The sequence below is a fragment of the Etheostoma cragini genome, chromosome 16 (genome assembly GCF_013103735.1).
Source record: "Etheostoma cragini isolate CJK2018 chromosome 16, CSU_Ecrag_1.0, whole genome shotgun sequence".
NCBI classification, from domain to species: domain Eukaryota; kingdom Metazoa; phylum Chordata; class Actinopteri; order Perciformes; family Percidae; genus Etheostoma; species Etheostoma cragini.
The window spans coordinates 21,493,842-21,499,841 of record NC_048422.1 but is presented as its reverse complement, the minus strand read 5'-3'; positions in this window follow the sequence as shown (position 1 = coordinate 21,499,841).

The following is a 6,000-nucleotide window of genomic DNA, read 5'->3' as shown; positions in this document are numbered from 1 at the left end:
ATCTACTATGAGAGCAATTGACTTCTTTGTCAGCCCTGTCTCCTCATTATAAATACATGGAATCTGTACGAAATACAAAATCGTTCTAAGACAACACATTGAACAACTCGACCGACTGTGTAACATTGCTGGTAATCTTTTATCGATGTTGTAAAATAAGTTGCACTTATGATATTCCATGTGTGTGCTTTTGCAGTCTGACGGAATATAGTATATTTATTTGCAAAATTTGTGCGTTTTTAAGCGCTTCCACTCTAATTCTTACAATTTTTATAGTTTCTGTTATTTCTTCTTAAATGCTTTGAAACACTTTGCCACATCCTAAAGGCAATGCAGTTCCCCTACTTAAGGTTCTCAACTGAATTATTGCTCTTAGGGACTTGTTATTCTTCCAACGGTTTAGCTTTGACCCAGAACTCCGTAAACTTATCTTTATTACATCTGTATCATACACAAAAAAACGATGTGTGTTTTACAAGTTGCAAAACTAAAATTAAACCGCACATTTGGATCAATAACTGTGTGATAAGTGATAAGCCTGGCCGCCGCTTTGCTTCTGTCGAAGGGTTACAAACAGAACGGAGATCAATGGTAAATGATTGCCTAGCTACTGTGTGGAGCGAAGGCTACAGGGAGCAATGGAAAGGTTTGTTTAGCGCTTCCAGGGCTGTCGCAATCAATTTCCCTGCAGCAGTCAAGCACAAAGCCACTAGATCTTTAAAATACCCTGAAAAGTAGAAGTAGAAAGCAAATGGAGAGTGGATGTCAAATCTGTATATTAGTAAAGGAAGCGTTGTAGTTATGCATGTGAAAAACTGTTTTGGGAATTTGATCAAATAGACATTGCTCTCCCTTCTATGGCACACATGCATATGCACATATGCATACTGTATGTTTTATATATAAATCATGGGTCCTTAATTTAAGACCCACGTAGAGCAGACTTCCCATTTCTAACCAGCAACTGTATGTTTTCTGTCTAAAATTTTAAACTGTCACTAGGAAATTTCATCAACTATAGCTTGAAAACTAATGTAAGTTGTTTGAAAACCCCAATTATTAAATAAAAATGCACTCAATGCCTACATACATGATATAATGCTAACAGATTTTCCCGTTTAGACGCTAACTGCAGAAAAACATACTTCCAACAAGCCATTCAGATATTTCAAACAGTAGGTTATGTTTCTCCTTTACAAGAAAAGAGGCTTTGAGAATCAGGACTAATAAGCAAAGTTAATGCTACAGAGAAGAGATGCTAACGTTCCCCTAAACTCTGAGACAGAATCTTGGCTCCTACAAACAGTACGTAGTGGGAGTGCCTATTGACACCCACAAAATAATGATCTGTAGCCTCAAGCTAGTTGCTCCTTGGCCTTTTTAGTAACACCAGTTACTACTAGCAAGCTAGTTAGCGAGACATGTTACAATTTTAGTTGCTAGCGTATTCCATTAGCTCTAGCTAGCTAGCTAGTTAATTTATATTACCTCCAAGAGTTGGTTAATATAACCTTTTGGTCTGACTTGTTTTAAAAACAAGCACCCCATCAATGAAATAAAAACGCACTTGATGGCTACATACAGGATATAACACTAAAAGATTTGGGCTAGAGCCACGTCAGCGTCCAGATTGGATGTACAGAGATGCTAACGTTCCTCTTGCAATTTTTTAACATAACCCACAAAATAATGTTGTTTAAGGCTAGTTAAACTCCATCGCCTTGGTTGTAATACTAGGTTACTCATAGTAAGCTGGTTAGTATTGTAGTATTGTTCTTACTAATAACATGTATTTAAATAAAAAGCTGCAATAAAACAAGGTTTACTTCGCCTTTTTAAAGCAGTAAAAACAAGAACCCTTTTTACTTAGTAGCCAGCAGGCAGCTCTGGGTTTTTGGAATAAGATCCTTTACAAAAAGCCAAATCCAGAAGGGTGTGAAAAAAAATCTTTGATGTCTAATGAAATTTAACTGAACGGCACAGTACAATCTGATTGCAGGCTGGCGTCCTCTGGCAGCCTGATCTCTCCGGATCGTTCCACCCACAGGACATGCAAAATGCATCTGTGCAAGTGAGTGTGTGTCTGTGTGTGTGCTGGAAACAATATTTAATTATTTATTTAAATGTTTAAGGAAACGTTGAGTAGACAGGTGGACAGACACAATCACTGAACAAATTCTAGACATTCAGGAAGTTGATGAGTTTAGTTTGTACTAAACGATCAATTAATGACTCAGCATTAATTTCTTTTTGTTCTGTATGTGAGCAAGTATATGCATAGATTTAGTTTTTTAATTCAGGATCATTAGATGTCTGCTTGTATTTGTGATGAATAGATTAAAGTGTGTTTTATTACTGTCACTAGATGCTAATGTTAGCATGTCCAGCTAACAAGCTCACCTTCTATTATTATAAACTAGTGTTCGCTTCCAAATCTTACAGCTTATCATCCAACGTAATCAGTGGTTTTCAGTTATGAAAAGGAAGTTTTCGTTTGTTTACTTTTGTTTAAAATTATGGATTTTTTCTTTCAAATACTAGTACAAATTGTGAGTATAAACTGTACATTCATCATGCTAAAATTATAAAAGCTGCACAGGTGGAGCAGGAGCGGAAGTTTTGATGAAGTGTCAATTTACTTTTAAAGGAGTGTTCTGGAAGCATCTTGTCAAAAAATGTTTTGTTCTCATTTTATAATTAAATACCAAAAGGTGCTGTAAGGACACATCCAATGTTTAGTGCTTTATAAATATCTAACTATACATCTCCAGAGGTTTATTAAATGCCACTTCAAAGAGAAAAATGAACACACCATCAAATACCCTTTGCCCTTTAGCACACTTTACAAACGCCATTTTTGTCGTAGTGGGAGTCTTTAAGACTGGTTTTTAGTCCAAATCAAATTTGGGTCCATTGTTTTCCATGTGTTGCCACTTTGATCATGTTTTTAAGATAAGGAAACAAAAGGAAACCCGTCTCAAATTAAGCAACAACAGGAAACTGTAATCACTCACAGACACAGTGCCACTGCTTGTAAATGACCAATTTCAAGGCAAGTCACGAGAAGTTGAAGAGAAGAGCCCTATTGTTTGTTGTGGCCTTTTTCTCAGTGTTTGACCTTTCTTTCTTTCTCTTGTCCCACAGCCCTTTCTCCTGCTAATACCCATCATCTTGAAGACATCACTTTGTTACACTTTGTGTAACTTTAGGAGTTACCAAAACCAAGAATCCATGAAAAACCTGTTTGCAGTGAGTTAAAAAAATGGTTTAAAACAGGTAATTCAATGTGTCCAACATTTGTCCACCTTGGTATAAAAGAAAGCATTGTTTTCAAAAAAATCTGCGTTAAGCGGTAACACAACATCTGTACCATGTGTGCAATGTCAAAGGAGTCTCTCATAGTGACAAACTTACAGTTCATTTCTGCTCTACAGAGCATCTTCCAGCCCCTTGTTTTGGTTTTTGGGACACAACTTTACAATATTGGTCTGGGAAAAAAAATCTCTAAAATCAACTAGCAGGTGAACATAGTGGAGCATTTAGGAGCTAAATCAATCTATGTTGAGTTGCATTGTGGGTAATTAAGGCATTAGGTGTTGTGAAGGACAAAGAATGTGCAGAAAGAAAAAGAGGATATCTCTGGTTCCTATCATGAGTCCCAAAATGCTAGAGGAGTGCATTGCTAAATCAGTATTATCAGAGTATTATTTTAATAAGTCTAATATTGTATTTCATAAAAAGGTATTAACATTGGCAGAGGGGCTCCTTTATCTATCCTCTATCATAATACGCTGCAGGAAACCCTCTGATTGCTAGCAAATTTGCCATATAACTATAACAAATAATATGTAAAAGTTGTATTTCCAGATTGTTACACTGCCTCCAAGTGGCCAAGAAGTCAATTAATTCAGGTTTAAAGATCTACAGTTACTGGACTTGCCACTAAAACCAGCTCTAATGATTGGTATCAAAAAGGATTGGTTTCCATATGAGGCTGGTGTGCTATGCACACTGCCTTTGCCAATAACAAATGGTCGCACCATTGCCAGATAACTTCAGTTATATTGTTCATTATGTTTTCATGTGGGGAGAACTGAATAAGTAAGCAACCTTGTCAGGCTCCTTTGTTTCTTTGATGCATACAAGCTTTGTGTCTGACTTTCTCCAGAGCAGCTCCTTAATCTTTTGAACATTTACATAAATACTTATTCTTTTAGATGCAGATCTGCAGTTACGTGTAAGGAAAGTTGCGAATGCACTTTGTAGATCAGTGCCTGTATACTAACAACACCTGTGCCAACAATTGATAAGGCAAACCCCCCCCCCCCCTTCTCCTAAAATCACACAAGGCTCTCTCTTCTTCTGTGATGCAGACTGTGACCTTGTTTCCTGATGAGATGGTGCTCCCACTCTGCTTCTTATCATAAATGGGACGTTGATGGATGGCTCAGAGTGTCTGTTTATGCTGTTAAGGGCATGAGGTCAAGGCGACAGTTACTTTAGCCAAATGTAGCTTTTTTAAACAGTTGCATAGTACTGATTTCAGATCGTAAACAAGCATTGTAAAAAAAGAACGTCATTATTAAAATAAACTGCATGTGCTTTTACATAAGTATCAATTTATTACCCTTTTCTTATATTTACATGTGAACCATTGCTTTTGAAGATTAAGAAGGACCCTGCAGGATATGTACAAGTATCCGTCAGCTAATTCACATTATGCAGCCTTTTGCCCACAGGTTATAAGGGATTAGGAATGATTTCGCACTCAATTGAGGCGGCAAGGGATTCAGAGAATCAAAGCCCCTCAGACTGAGACTATTTTGGGCCACTGCTAATAGTTCTTGTCAGCCGTAATTTTTAAGTACTTTAACCAATTCATTGTATAATTAGGTTAACAAAATTAGCTCATTGCAAAGTCAGTCAGCAGGCGGTAATGCAATAAAGTTATTAACATTCCAGATTTATAAAACCATTAATATAGAGGCGATCTGTCTTTTTTACATTTTTCTTTCCAGGTTTAAATGGCATAAATTAAAAGAAAATAGACTCTATAGGGACATATTCTGTATACTTTATTGTTTTTTTTAATGCTCAGATCACAAGCCAGAAGACAAATGATCTGTCACTCCATGTGTCAAAATTAAAAACATACCTGGACTTTTTAAAGTCAAAGAAAATGGGTGTGCATGTCTTAAACCTTAATATAATAATGAAATATTTTCAACATTGCATTTAGCCATTTTTTAAGTCCTACATCTCATCTCATGATGGTTAAAAGTATTCAGCACAACGCAGTGTTAGGGACCTTTCACACTTCAAAGGGTTTAGGAAATCAGACAAATGTGGTATATTACTGTAATAATAATGCTCCAAGTTTTGGAACTACAATCACCTTAATAATTTGGGTACTTTGTGGAAATTAAACAAGAAGTAATGTTGCCTTGGAGACAGTGAGCTAGCTGTTAGACTTGTTAAGTTTCCTTTAATAAACCTGAAAGGTCCTAATGAGATACATTTAGCAAAATTGGCGCTACCCAAATATGCTGAATTAGCTATATGCAGTTCTTGTTTGTACCCATGGATGTAAGAATACTATTACTTGATTACTGTGATACTAAAAACAACTTAAAATGTGAGTTTGTTTGGCCAGTTCTGTTACAACAAGCATCTTTTCTTCCATGATTTTGAAACTGATTTATGAATGTTTAGTCAGAGATAATATATCCTTGGGAAGTGAAACCTCACACTGAATATAAAATGATGTGTTTCATGAATTGAACTACAACTTTGGATGCAAATTGCCCTTCGCTATAAAAAACGAGCATCTGATCCTGTAAACCCTTTGCCGTTTGCCTTGCTGTGTTCTCATCTGCTTGCTGACATCTGAGTGAAGGATGACTCATGTTGACCATATGACTTATTTCCACCGCTCACTGACTTTGTTCTCTGCACCATTACACTCACAAAAGTTCATTTTTAGTTTTAATAAGGGGTTTA